The sequence below is a fragment of the Dipodomys spectabilis genome, unplaced genomic scaffold (genome assembly GCF_019054845.1).
Source record: "Dipodomys spectabilis isolate Male_0828 unplaced genomic scaffold, ASM1905484v1 ptg000054l, whole genome shotgun sequence".
NCBI lineage: Eukaryota > Metazoa > Chordata > Mammalia > Rodentia > Heteromyidae > Dipodomys > Dipodomys spectabilis.
Genome location: NW_024870731.1, coordinates 13,139,659 through 13,155,470, shown reverse-complemented (window position 1 = coordinate 13,155,470; position 15,812 = coordinate 13,139,659). Strand labels below are relative to the sequence as shown.

At 38.9% G+C, this 15,812-nt stretch overlaps 1 protein-coding gene across 1 annotated transcript in view; it reads right to left on the bottom strand.

Annotated features, from left to right (window-relative positions):
* Positions 1-15,812, bottom strand: part of Kcnh8 (potassium voltage-gated channel subfamily H member 8) — a 394,585-nt gene that overhangs the window by 259,373 nt on the left and 119,400 nt on the right. The window lies entirely within an intron of this gene.

The following is a 15,812-nucleotide window of genomic DNA, read 5'->3' as shown; positions in this document are numbered from 1 at the left end:
TCCATGAATAGGTGCTATGTTGGTAATTATAACTTGAGTAGCAGCATTACAAGTTGTATCTAAAGGCAAAAATGAATATAATTTAGAAACTTAAAGGAGTGAAATGAAAGGTTGTGATCAAGGATCTATACAGTCAGGTCAGTGTAAGTAGAAATCCAAAAAATTTAAACACTTTTTTTCCATTCTGGCAATAATTTTATGCAAAGAGAAGAACAGGTAATTTCTAAGTCATTATAGACATTATGCACAATGAAAAACCTTAAGTAGTCAGGGACTTTTTTTAACCTTGAAACACATCTTGAGTTTAACATTTTCTTTTAATACTATCTGTTCTTAGTAGCATTGTTAACAAGAATTCTTTTGTGGTTTCAGTTCTAGTACATTTCTGAAACAGTGTCTTTTTTAGGTAGTGGAACATGATGTTTCAAGAGATAATTGACTGAGTCCTAAACTGAGGAATTCTGGGAAAGTAGAAATTACAGAAAGATGGCCTCCCTCATCATAGAGGAAATCAGCTCTCTAGAAATAACTTGGTTATATTATCCATCCGTAGGGATGCCTTGTCATAAGGTATTTTCTTGAATCCAGTCATTTTTCATAACATCCATCTTAGATCTTATCAACAGTATAGACTGATGTATAATAACCAAGTGCAAACATGCATATGAAAACCAAAAGTCATGATGCAGTACTTCTTTTGTTATAACCCAACCTACAAATCCATATGCTTAATAGAGTAAAATTCCAGGTTAAGTGATTTCTACACACATTTTAGTGCCATAATCAAGCAAGATCACCTAGTCCTGGAACTCCAGCTGCTATACCTCTGAAATCAATTTTAAATCTAGTCCCTTTTCCATTTTCACTGGCTAAAGTCTAGATTAAGCCAGGACTTCTCAACCCTTTGTGGACATCAGACTCAGCTGGAGGGCATAGAAAAGCACACACTGCAGAGCCATGCTCCCAAATTTGGTTCAGAAGTTCGGGTAGAATCCCATAAATTACATCACTCACATGTCTCAGGAGATGCCAGTGCTGCTGGTCTTCAGTTTTCCTACTGATCATCATTCCTCATATGGATCCCCTGCCTCACGTGGGAGCAAGAATAATCTTTGTAAAATGAAGTATTTGTACTGTGACTTTATTGCTTCCAATACTTGGAATCACTTTGGTAACTATAATTGATTGGTCAGGCACTACAATGCTACCAAACCTTATATAATCTGCTTTACCTACTTTATTGCACTTGTATGATACTGGGCTGCCTGTCTGCTAGCTACACTAATCTTACCTAGATTTTTCAAATGAGATAGACTCCCCCAAGGCCTTTGTATATGCAACTCTTTTTGCCTATGATTTTTTTCTTCCTTCCATTTAGTCAATGTATGTTCTTCCTTCTTAAATTCAACTCAAAAAAGTTCCTTTAATGAAAACTTCCTTATACCTTATATTTGACCAGATCCCCCTTATAGATCCTGCATTTTTTCTAAACTACCTAACAGATTCAAGAAAACAAAGACTATGTCATTCCTGTTCTTGTACTCACTCCAAACAAAGACGGGCATTTGGTCAAAATATAGTAGGTACAACAAACGATGTACAAAACATCATTTAAAGAAATATGTTAATTCCTCTAAGATGTGTCCAAACTTTGAGATAAATGATATTACTGCTTACAAAGACACTCTTGTCAGATACTATGCAAAACATTTTTATAATCAATATTTCCTTTAATCCTTTAAAGCAGCTGTTACTGATGGAAGAGAAAGCCAAGGCTTTCTAAACTTCCCCAAAGCACACAGTTCATTAAGCGATGGAAATTTTTTTTTAATTTTATTTTATTTGTGAACATACTGTACAGAGGGGTTACAATTACATGGGCAGGATAATGCGTACATTTCTTACCAAGCATTGCAGCCTCCTCCTTTGGTTTACCCTTCACATCCCTTCCCAGCCTCCCCCCTCCCCCCCATCCCAATCCTTCTCCTTCCTCCCCCTCCCCCCGCACCGACGTTGTAAAGCTCGTTTTGGACATGTCAATTTGTACTTCTCATTGTTGCAACAGGTGCGATGGAAATTTTTTGTTTCTTGATTTTGGATGGGCAGATAGAAGTCTAGACTGCCACTCTTTACAACAAGCATATATGTGATTCCTCATATTTTCAATAGCTTGCTTCCAACTGTCTGGTTTTCTTACCAGCATTAAGATATAGATTTCTTCTTGGCTTTTATAGGAAAGATTAAGTATTGAAGAGTTAAATAGTGTGGTTAGCTAAAAGCACATGCAGCATGTTACTGACTGGACAGAACTTGAACTTACAAGAACCTTGCACACAAAGGTCACAATTTTCTCCACATTAGCAGACTGAACTTGCCAAAAGCTGCTTTTTTAACACATGGTTTTCATTTCATTTTTGTTCTCAAATGTGAATGCATCCTGCCAACTTGCTAACAGCCAACAATCGAATTATTTCTCCGAGAGATCTCTTTCAGCTTTGGAAGATAGCTTCAGAAGAAGAGCTCCTAGGGAGCTCAATACTACTTCTTTTCACTTTCAGCGTGGTCATCCATGGTCTGTTGTCTTCATCACCAAGGACAGAAATTCCTGAGTTCTGTGCAAGTGGCTGGTACTGTTCTGCATTCTCTGTTGAGGGGCTCTCCAGCCATATTCGCCTTACTTTTTCTTGCCAGTGTGCTCTAGGGAGCCATTCCTCTCTCTTGGCTGCCTTATCTGTTTGCTCTCTTTTATCCCAGTATTGGTCCAGTCTCTCAGATGCAATTATGATGGACAGGTCCAGGGTAGAGCAAAGAGACGTTAATGAATAACACCCAGATGTCAATCTCGCATTCTAAATTAAGATGCCTTAAGCTAACTTGGCCATTTCCCAGAGCGTTGGGAACATCTCTCCGTGAAGGTTGAGAATTGAAAGAGACTCTTTAAGTAGAAAAGAAGAAAATATCCCCAAAATAAAATCTTATGTCACAAAATGGAAAGAAAAGGGAGCACCAGGGACAGGTGCATGGAAAATCTAAAGAAAAGGTCACCATGAAGATGAACTTGAATTGAGTCATGATGGTTGTATTAGCTACTGTCAGAGTGAGGATTCAGAGTGGAGAGTAATATTCTTAGTCAGGGGCCACACACTACCTTTCCACAACCTAACAATGAGACTCAGAGGACCTGGCACTTTGGGAATAGATGACTGAATGGCTAGTATGTTTGTGGCCTACATCATGGGCATATGGATTGTGCAAAACCAAGAGCCTCTGATCAGAAGGGCCCCATATTTTCATTTCATGTTCTGCCCTTGCTGTCTTCACATGCCTTAGTAATCTTTCAATAAAAATGGTCTGCAGTGGGCCCTGCAGCTTATGTGGCTGGGCCGGATAACTAGCTGTTGACCCATGTTTCAATTTTCTCATTAAATATCTACATGATAGTGAATCTCTTTTTAAGAAGATAAGCAGACCAACCCAGATCTTCCCTACCACCCAGCTGTGCCACTCCTGGGCATCCATCCAGAACATCACAAGCCAGGATACCACAAAGACACTTGTACATCCTATAATAGATAAGTAGATTTCTTTTTAAATGTGGTGCCTACACACAGTCATTAAAAAGAATAATGTATCATTTGCAGGGAAGTAGATGAACCTGGAACAAATTATGTTAAGTGAGGTAAGCCAAGCTCAGTCAAACAGCTCATGTTTTCTCTCATATGTGGAAGCTAGATCTAAAATACACTGGAATATAATAAATCATACAAGTCTCTAGGCGTTCATGGAGGAGCACAAACTCATAATGCCCATGGTGCAGCTGATCATACAAAGTAATATTTAATGAAATGAAGTTCAGGAAGTAAAAACAAGGTTGTTTTTTTTTTTTTTCTGTTTTGTTTTCCTTTGTCTTGTTTATCTGTCTTTAGGAGGGTAAGAGGAGCAAAGAAATGGAGGGATAAAGGGTGAACAAATGCAGCAGTGGTACTCACTAGACAATATGTTGAAAATGAACTATACAACTTGTGGGTGGGATGGGAGGGAAAAGTGAAGAAAGAGAGGAAGGGGGTTCAAGAAGAAATATACTCCTTACCTGACTTATGCAACTTTAAACCCTCTCTATATCACCTTTAAAACATTTTTAGAAGAAGGTAAGTGGAGGTAAAAGGTAAAAGAGAAAGAGTCGTTTAACTTGGGAATATACTTACTGAGCCATAGAGAACTGAGATCCTACTCTGAACTTTTCTGAATCTAACTGTTGTTCACTGTAACCTTCAAGGCTAGTTTTAAACTTGGGTGTAAGTGTAACAGGAGAACCTATCCCAGGACATGGTCCTCCCTTTCCCTGTCATTTCTTCCCACTACTGAGACAATCTTTAAAATGAGAAGTACTCTTACTGGAAAGGGAACTTCTTTAGCTCCAAAGAGTTTCCAACATTGTGGTTATATTTTCTTTCTGGTTTATAAAGAATAGCAACAGGGTCAAGAACATGAAATGTCTCTTCAAGAACAACACCTGGGAAGCATTCCATCTACTCTCACAGATGAGAGATGCAGGCAGGGAGCATGGTGGAGGGAGCCATGGGCTTCCCAAGTAAGAAGTTTGGGTTTGCCACGGTGTGATTATGGCTTGGTGTTTCACAGTAAAAGGGTCAGGAGACAGACAGTCAGGACTTGGATCCCAGCCTTTCATTTAACTTCAGTGTGATTCAGTATCATTAATGGTGAAATGGGATGTCAGTAGGATTTGCCTCAAAGAGTTAATGAAAGGATTAACTGAAGTCACAAGAAGATCACTCACAAAGAATGCTTCGTAAATGCTAGCCCTTCCTCTTTTATGAAGTTATCTTTTCTCAGTTAGGAAGGTGTCGAGTATGATCTGGAAGTGGTAACACATAGAGGAATCTAGTTATGCAGTTAAGAGAGAACACTAATATTTGACAGGAAAGGCTAAGCAGTGTCTGAAGAATGCTGGGAGCCTGATCAGCATGAAGCCTGCTTTTGTTCTGAGCGTCCAGGCTGAAGAGCATAGGCTATCACAGAGCACTTCAGTGACTGGACTGGCGCAAATCCTCTACTAATTGAAAAATACTACCTTAACCATGATCACAGAAAGAGAATAGGCTCTCTCTTTGAGTGGCTCACTCTGATCTGAGTGGCAGAAGGGAAAAGCTGCCTACACTTCCAAGCACAAAGCCTGAATACATGCAAGCAGGAAAGAGGAGTTACAAGGCCCACTCCGCATACAGCTCACACATGCTACCCACAAGCATGTTGTTTTTTTTTTTCTGAGCCCTTTGTCTCCCTGTAGCTATCATAGTGAAGTTGTTTACTATCTGTGAGATTCACATGTGGAATGTAAAAGATACAGGAAGAAGTTATACTAGAAAACCATCACCTCCTCTTCTCCCTGTCCCCCCACACACGGAATCTTCAGCCAACCCATCCAGAGTAATGTATGTTTTCCATTTGAAGTCATGCAGTCTCAGGGGAATCAAACCAGAGAAAGCAATTGGGAGTCCATAGTGACATAGACCTATTCTTCTCTCATACACTAGTGGAGAGAAAAGTACGGTACTTATTTGATAGTACCTACAGGCTTGATGGAAACAGTTGAGTTTATAAGCATCGGAATGAAATTCTCTGCATACTTGTGACCACAGACATACAGACTCAACAAACATGGTACACTATATATCATGCGGAGGCATATCACATGGCTGTACATTCTCCACTGCTCTTAATATCAAGAGTTTGGATCTAGAGCTTCCTTTCTAATGAGGGCACTTTGTCTCCACTAGTCAGTGTGGTATGGTAGAAATCATGCTATGGGACTCCCTGGATGAGGTCACAAAAGGTCTTCCAGCTTCTGCTTGGTTCATCAAATGCTAGACAACCAGGCTTTCCCCAGCAAAAAGGCCACATCTGGACTCTTTATCTTCACTGATCCTAGGCTGCCAAGATGCTATTCCTAAGTGAGGCCTTCTTAGATCTCCATAAGTAAGGCATCTTACATGAAGATGCTTTTTTCAACTGATTACCATCAAAAAACCAACCTCCTTTACTAACTCCACAGAGATGAAAAATTATCTGCCTGAGCTCAGACTGAATCTAACTCACACATTTATAGGCTATATTAATAACTATTTTAAGCAACTAAGATACAAGTTTTTACATGGCAATAGCTAATTGCAATACTAGAAAATTATACTGTGCTTTCTTAACTCTACCAATTTATTAGAATATGGTGACATTCATGCCACAGGAAAAAAAAACACACACTTCAGGGTCTCAACTTTTATAATTATTCAGGAAGATTCACTTTGAGATCTTCACAAATATTTCTAAAATTCAACAGAAATCTCTCCACAAACTAGCCCTGCTGACTTCCAAGGATGCAAGAATAAAATTTCTGCATTGTTTTCCAGGATCTTGGGAGATGTTCTCAATTGCTGCCAATCCCTAATCCCTTCCCATGCAGGGAAACTTTACAACGTTGATGATTTCAATGTCGTCAGCAGCCCTTTACAAAATAAGTGTTGCACTTACCATTGCATTACCTTCCTCTTGGCTTGCATTGATCTTGCTTTGCTAAAAAGATTTTTTTTCCACTCCAGGTCTTACTCAAGTTTAGGATAAAGTACCTTTTCTCTCTGTGATCTCCAATTGTGTTTTGCATTTCAAGTTGAAATAGATTTCTAACTGGCCTTCTTTAAAATTTGACCACATTTGGAGATTAATGAAGTAACTTCAAGCTATGATGATGTTGGAAACTCTTATTTGGTGTCTATACTTTCATGTTCTTTTCTCTCATATTTTTATTATCAAACATGAAATGCACTTTATGGGAGAATTTCTTTGCATTATAAAGGATCACTTTTATTTTTCCCTAAAGAGTTTTACTGACATGGTCAACATTTGATGCATTAGAAAACATCAAAGAGGCTCTTCTGATTGGAGATAAGGTGACAAAAGGTAAAGCTGAGTCAGGAGACAATCCTGATGCAAAACACAAAGATTTAAGGGGATCATACTGGTAACAGAAAGAAAGAGGATTATGTTTTTAAGAAGTGTGTGTGTGATAGGGAGAGAAAACAAAAAGACAGAAGACCTTTCATTTCTACTTGGGGTGTTTTGTCAAATGGTAGTGCCATTTTTGTGAATGGGGAAATTGGTTTGGGAATAAGGAAGATGAACTCATTGTTGATTACGTTGAGTCTGTTATGTTGAGACCATCTAATGGGGAGCATTTATGAAAGCTGGTAGATCAATGGATCCTGGAGTCCAATTTATCTTTTTCTTGAGAAGGTACATCCACAAGGGTATGAAGGAGGGAGAGGGGAGGGGGGGAGTTGGATTGAGAAGCACTGTATGTATGTATATATGTATGGATGGATAGATAGAAGAAAATGTCACAAAAGAAACCCCTCCTGTAGAACTAATATGTGTCATTTTATTTTAATAAAGTTAATGTAATTTAATATAATTAATTTATTTTAAAATGTGAATACATTTTCTTTTTAGAGAAAATAGTTCCTTCCTTAGTGGTGATAAAAGATTTTCAGGGTACTGCCTTACACTGTACATCTTGGTAGAATTCATTCTGAGAGTTTTATGCTTTTGTTGGTGCTTTGTTGTTGTTGTTGTGTTGTTGTTTTGAGACAGTTTCTCATTACGTGGTCCAAGTTTGCCTTAAACTTATGAACCTTTTGCTTTAGACTTCCAAGGACTGGGATGATAGGAATATGCTTTCCATGTTTCTTTCTTCTTTCTTTCCTTCTTTCTCTTAATATGGAGGTTGACATGACATACTCTTTGAATCTTATATGAAACCATTATGTGTGCAATATAAATTTCTTAACAATTAATCACATATGCTATACATTTAAACTATTAATTTTGAAAATAATACAACATCCTGCAACCCCAAGACTTTGTTTTCCTTCACTGAGCTCCATTCTAAAATACCAATAGGACATATTCAACTATTTTAAAAACCTACTTCAGAGTCATATTGAACTGAATATAAAAGAAGTCCACTGAGAACATCAAACACACACACACACACACACACACACACACAAACACAAACACACACACACACATGTCTATATAAATTCAGTGTTAGAAGGACCTTAACAGACCTGTTCACTGAAAGTCTATACACTGAAAACTATAGTAGTACAGTGGTAAAAGAAATTGAACAAGACATTTTTTGGACCAGGTCATCAGATAACTGAATAAAAATATTTGTAAATAAGGAAATATATAGTATACCAATGGGTTAAAAAGTTAGTATAGAAGGATGACTGAGGACTCTGTATGACCTCACATACAGGCTAAATCATTTTTCTGCCTAATACTTTCTCTTTAGGTAAATGAGATAATTCATTTATTTGAAGGGTTATCTGGAAAATAAAAGGAAATAGTGTAAGTGCTACTCAGCGCTATGTAAATGATATTTAGGTTGGTTACAACTTAAATTTCATGGTATACTTTCCTCTCTTTAAACTTTAAATTTTATCAAAAGCAATTGCATGTTCATTGTTGCGTTTGATTTGAAGCTAGTTATTCTGGTTCTCCATGCAGAGTAATGATTTAATTCTTTCTGTGTTTTGGAGAAAGGGTACTGAGATTGGAACCCAGGACCCTAAGCTGGCTAAGCTGACTCTACCAGCCAGCCCTGCTTTTTGTTGGTTATTTTTGGGATGGAGTTTAGCAAATTTTTCTGCCTGGGCTGGCTTTGCATTTTGAGCCTCCAGATCTGTCTCCTGACTAATTAGGAATACAGGAATGATCCACAATGTCTGGCTAATTTTCTTTTGCTGTGGTTTATGAAAATCAAAGAGCATCCACATAAGGAAAAATATTAGATAGCAATAGTTCAGAAGGTAAGTGAAAATAAGCAACCTCAAAGGTGACATGGGAATGAGTTACAGCAGATATCTACCTTCTTATCAACTCAAGGTCTCTTTTTATAACAAATACTTGTATCTCCTTTCATGTTTACAAGTGAAAATTTTAATAATGAAACTTGCCTACTTTGTTAGGAGGCAAATTGATTTTCAGAAAATCCGTGTATATATCTTGTGAACAGTAACATAACCTAAAATCAAATGTCACTAACAAAACAGAAAATTAAAGTGGCACTGTGGATCTTAACAAGAATTTCTCAGCTTGACCAACTAGAGTTGATGAGAAGACGACAGTGCTGGGTATCTGGACCATATGTGGAATCAACGAATGCCTAGCTCACAGGTGGACCTTGCAAATGGACAGGCTGTGTCCAAACAAGAACCCTGACAGTGTTGAGCTTTTCTGAACTGGTAGATTTGTGAACAATTTAAAGCTCCATCATCCCTCACTTAACACTCTGGTTTTATTCTCAGTGGGAAATCAAGGCCTTCCACTACAATAACAGAAAAAATGTGCAATCGATTCTGGGTTCAGGTAATTAGAAACCAGTGTTTTACTTCCTGGAAAGTGTGATGGGTATCAAGACATCAGACAAGACACAGGGCAATTCTCTTGCAAGGCCGCCAACCACACTACAGGATATTTAGCATCTCTGAATGTTTCCCATGAAATGATGAAAACTTCTTCTCTAATAATGGAGTCAAATATCCCTGGAGATTTGCAAAGTCCTCCTGGGAAGTGAGTGGGATCATCCCTATTTCCACAGAGAATACAGGACTTTCAGAACAAGAGGAAGCAAGCCTCTTTGCTTGTGCATAATTGCTTCTTTACTAGATGATCATGAGCAGGTAACTGAACTTCTTATATAGTGAATGTAACCAAAGGCTCGGTTACATTCCCACATGTGTTAGAGTTCCAATTTAACTATGCTATACTATGACCGTGTTTGGAAATAGAATCTTATTATAATTAAGTTAGCCTCGCAAGCAGCTTCTCTAAAGATACAAATGAGGATTGGGGTAATAGGCAAAATTTAGATCTAGACATCATGCAGGGAGAAGACTGTGAAGCCACAGGCAGACATCAGACTGATGCTTCTATAGATAACTGATACCAATGGTTCCCACCAAACACAAAGAGCACATTCCTCCTTAGAGTCCACAGGACACCTGGACAACACAGTAGAAAACTGAATCTTGGACTTCTAGCCTCCAGAGCTGTGAGAGGATATTCTTTTCCTCCCCGTCCCTATCCCTTTATATTTTGTGCCAGTGCTAAGACTTGAACTCAGGTCCTAAACACTGTTTTTCACTCAAGGCTGGCACGCTAGCACTTGAGCTATACCCCAACTTCCAGATCTTTTCTGGTTAGTTGGAGATACGAGTTTCACAGATGTGCCTATCCAGGCCAAATTTGAATAATAATCCTCAGATCTCAGATTCCGGAGTACTAAGATTATAGGCATGAACCATGGGTGCCTAGCTAGAAATGATGCATTTCTGATGTTTAAGTCACTTAATTTGTAGCACTTTTAATATATAAATATACATACATATATAAATACATATAATAGCCCTAAAACCTAATGTTCCAGGAACACATTTTCATAAAATTATAATAAATTATTTTAACTTCTTCCATAAGTATTACCTCTTCAATAGATTTTCTATTCCCGGACACCAAGAAGGCAGGGATCCCCAAGGAAGGCAAGTAATGGTGTTGAAACTACTTAAGAAAGGACTGGAGGAGACATTATCTGTGGAGGAACAATGTTCAAAAGAACATTTAAGGGATGGGAGTAGTCAAGCCAATCTATCTTCCATGATATAGAGAAGACACAACTAACCACCATTAAAATTTATCTGAGAAGCTAGGGAGAAGGAGGAAGCAAATATCCTGGAGTATCTATTTCAGCTTGAGGGAGCAAGAAATGCAGAAAATAGGTTTTTGTTTGTTTGTTTGTTGCTCCTTCTAGAAAACAAAAATCAAAAACAACTGTCTCTCCTTATTTTGGGACTCATGAAGAGAAGCTGTTTGTCAGGCTTACTCTACCAGTATAGAGGTGGTTTTTTGCTTTTGAGGAAAGGTGATAGTACACAGGAATGTATTCTTTTTTTTGGGGGGGGGTCCGGTCGTGGGGCCTGAACTCTGGACCTGGGTGCTGTCCCTCAGCTCTTCAGCTCAAAGTTAGTGCTCTACCACTTGAGCCACAGCCCCACTTCCGGCTTTTTTTTTCTTTTTGCTTATGTGGTGCTGAGGAATCGAACCCTGGGCCTCATGCATGTAAGGCAAGCGCTCTACCACTGAGCCACCTTCCCAGCCCAGGAATGTATTCTTAAAAACTCACACTGCTTCTATGCAGCAAGAAGGATAGGCATCCTCACCTATAACTAACTCTAGGAGAGAAAGGGAAATGATAGAAAAACCAACAGTGAATGCCTTGACCAGTGACATCATCAAAGAGAAGGCGACGATTGACAGAGATGGATAATAATCACAAGAAACATGGAGAAGTGAAGCCATTTGGGGAACTATCACTAAATCACAAATCTCAGCTGCATACAGCCATGGGGAGCATCAGCTAGATAGGCTGGTCACCAACCAGTTGACCAACAGGAGTTGTTATGGAAGCTTCCTAAAACACATTAAATGAACAGCAATACTCACAGCACAATATGTTGGAAATCAACTGCACAACTTAGGGAGGGGGAGTGGGGGGGTAATAAATTCAACAAGAAATGTATTCACTGCCTTACATATGTAACTAACCCCTCTGTATCTCACTTTGACAATAAAGTTAATTTTTTTTAAAGAATTCATTTAGATTTTTTTTAAGCAGAAAAAAGAAAATGATCCTTGTAAGAGAAAAAGAAGAGCCTGGTAATCATAATTTTTTTAAAAAATAAAAACACCAGGGTCTGGAAAGGTGGCTCAGTGGAAGAGTGCTTGCCTTGCATGCATGAGGCTCTGGGTTTGATACCTCAGCACCACATAAGCAGAAAAAGCCAGAAGTGGCACTGTGGCTCAAGTGGTAGAGCGCTAGCCTTGAGCTGAAGAGCTGAGGGGCAGCGCCCAGGCCCAGCGTTCAGACCCACAACCGACAAAAAAAGTAAACAAAAAACAAACCAGACATCCTGGCATGTATGCCTAAGTCCTTCTAACAACCCATTTCAGTTCCTCTCAGCAAACATTTAGCAAACCATCCAGCAAATGCAAATCAAGACTCAAGTCTCCAGGCCCTGGGTCTGTGAAAGTCTGAGAAATATAGCCTGTGCTTTCAAAGGCTCACAATTGCATGAAGAGACAGATATTCATATAAATAGCTATAATACCTCATGATTAGCATAGAGTAGATAGCAATTTTCAATCATTTGTAACTGGATCAATTAGTTTGCTCAGAATGTCAGACAATTCCCCACAGTGGCTGCTCAGAGGGGACTGGTGCCATGAATGAGTTCCACCCACATGAGTCCAAGGCTGCAGGCAGCTAATAAGTAATTGGGTTTGGAAAGTCATTTGAGTTTTGGCTCCCATCATACACTTGGCACTTTTTCCCACTTGTGCCTTCAAGGTCCTTCCATCCTTTGTTCTTGGTGCCTCTTTTCTCCACCTTGTCCTGAACCCTGTCTCACGTAGCATATTTGGATATTCCAGAGTAGCATAAAAAGCAAGATATTCAAATGGATTTGGAGTGCCCTACAGGAGGGTTCTATCTACCCTGTACAAGAATGAGTGTGTAGTCAGCGGATACTGCAGACAAAAAAAAATACCCTTTCTGCTTTGTTCCACAGGATGGTGTGGCTTTTCCTTTTTTAAATCACTCCCTGCCAGTCAGCATCTTCTTTTATCTCGGGCTCTCTTTTCAATGATTATGGCATAATTACACAGAACTCGAATTTTTTTATTTTATCATATTTGCTAGGTAGGCCTTATCTATTGACACGGAGAGGAACATGGTGGTCTGACCATGTCCCTGGTGCCAAGGAATGAGGGCATCTTGTTCCAGAAGGGTGTTTTCCAGTATGTCACAATGACTGTGTAACCCCAAATCCACAGGGACAGGCAATGTCCTGTAAGGACAAGCGCACTATCAATGCTGATGAAGCCTCCATGTGCAGCCTCCTTTTGTCCGCCTCTCCCTCAATGTCCTCAAAGAATGGAGAGTTCAGATAGAAAGTCCAGGATGCGACTCATCACTTACAAACACAGGAAAGAACCCAACAACAAAGAACCACCGTAAAACATCCTCAGCGATCCCAAATGCAGGGACTCAAAACAGAAATGTCTTAAGTTTTTATCTGAGGTTGAAAGGTGGATCTGTAATAATGCCCCAGTTCTAAATTCCACTATGGCATTGCCTTTGTCCAATGTTTAAAGCTGGCTTTCCAGCTTTGCCTTACTTTTCTGATCCATGTGCTTTAGTTTTCTAGGGCTGCCATTAACAAAATGCCACAGACTGGGTGCCTTAAACAACAGGAAATCTATTTCCTCACAGTTCTGAATGTCAAAAGTTCAAAATTAAGGTTCCTGTACAACTCATTCCTGCTGAGGCCTCTCTCTCGGGCTTGCAGGGAACTGTCTTCCTGATGTACCCTTACATCTCTCCATGTTTCTGGTGCCTCTTTAACTTCTTGGAAGGACAGAGGTAATAGTGGATTAAGATATACTCTTAGGCAGGCATAGTTGACCAAACTTGCCACTGCAGATATTCATGAGGTAGAGTTTGGGGGTATTGCAGTATTACAATTTAAGGCTAGTCCAAACCAGTTCCCCACCTCTGCTCCCCTAAAAGTTCACGAGACTCCATCTCAACCAATGGCTGGATACAGTGGTGCATGTTTGCTATGGCAGGTCTGGGGAAAGCAATGACTAGTCACAATGGTATACACCTGTCATCCCTGGTGACATAGGAAGCACAAATTAGAAGCCTAAGCTAGCTCAGGCATAAAGCAAGACCCTACTTCAAAAATGATCAATACAGCCAGGCACCGGTGGCTCATGCTTGTAATTCTAACTAATCAGGAAGCTGAAACCTGAGGATTGCAGTTCAAAGCCAGCCCAGGCAGGGAAGTCCATGAGACTCTTATCTCCAATAAACTACTCAAAAAAAGACAGCAGTGGCACTGTGGCTCAAGTGATAAGAGCGCTAGCTTTGAGCACAGAAAGGCTTAGGAACAAAAAAAAAAAAAAAAAAAAAGAAAGGCTTAGGAACAGTGCCCAGGCCCTGAGTTTAAGCCCCCAGACCAGCAAAAAAAAATGTCATCAATACAAAAAGAGAGGTAGAGTCATTTTCAAGTGGGAAGAAGGGTCCTGAACGCAAAGCCCTGAGTTCAATTCCCAGTACAATATTGCCAAAAACATAAAAATAAACAGAAAAAAACAGTCTTATAGCTTCATTAAATCTTAATTACCTCCTTAGACACTTTATCACCAAACAATCTCAATAAGGATTATAGCTCCAACATATGAAATTTGGGGGGACAAGACAATTCTGTGAATAATGCCATAAAAAAGCAAAGAAAATTTGAGGGAAGATACTTTCACTTTTAGGGTTTTTGCCTAGATCATAGATCACAGACTTAGGCAACAGATCACAGGTCTAGGTAAAATAGACCATTCCTTTTTACATACAATTGTCTTAAAACTTTCTTACATGCCTGCCCCTCCTAAGTACAAAGAAGGCTGCTAGTAGCTTTTTTAGTTTGATAGGCATATATTCATTTAAAACTTATGGGGTTATGTTAATGAGGAAAAGGAAGAATTTGGAATATTGAGAAATGATGGTTTCTTCTAATTAGTGTTTTACATTTATCCTATATACTGTCTTTTAGATTACCTGTAAATACCATACCTGAGTGATGTCTGTTATATCATGAGATGCAGACACTGTAGACAACATACATCTCTACAGACTGTCTTTCATTTTGGAAAGAGTCACAAAACTGCAGCAACAAGAAAATACTTTGAGCCAGAAATGGATGGCTCATGCCTGTAATCCAGATACCAGTGGCTCATGCCTGTAATCCTAGCTACTTAGGTGGTTGAGATCTGAGGGTCAGGGTTCAATATCAGCAGAAGAGTCTATGAGACTCTTATTGCCAATAAATACTCAGAAAAAGCTGGAAGTGGCACTGTGGCTCAAGTAGTAGAGAACTAGCCTTGAACACAAAGAGGCTCAAAGACAGTGCCCAGGCCCAGAGTTCAAGCCCCAGGACTGACAAAAAAGAAAAAAAAATACTTGGTACTTCTCTACTGGTAGTCTTGATTCTTAGCCATCTACTCTTCCCTGAGAGACCAGTGTGTTTTCTTTTGTCCTTAAGAATTTAAGAGAATAATAAGAAAAACTCTACCAAGGGAACTAGAAATGAAATGCATACAGTGATATCCTTTAAAGTAACTTTCTGTTAGTGACCCTTAAAAAAACCATTGTTGGTTTTTTTTTAATTGGAAAGGTAATGTACTCAGAGCTTTCTTTATATGAGTCAGGTAATGAATAAATTTCTTTTTGTAACAGTGTCACCTCTTCCCTTGTTTCCTCCCAGGTTTTCCTTCCTAGTGTCTATGAGTATCACTGCTGAATTATCGAATTCTATTCTTAATGTCTGGGATTTAAGTAGAGTTCTTAAACACATAAAATTTGAAAAAAAACCTCAACATGTTAACACCAACAAAATACATGTTAAGGAACTGCTATAATGTAATAATAATATACTCCATTCATATATTATATAATATATAATACATTATTATATATAAAACATAATATATTAACTTGGATTTACTCCATGTCAGCATAGGAACTAATATTATAAATCTAATGATAAATTTCCAGTTGGTCTATGCTATGAATGGCTAAAACAAGGCCATCATCTAAGTCCTTTGTAGAACTTCTATTAGAG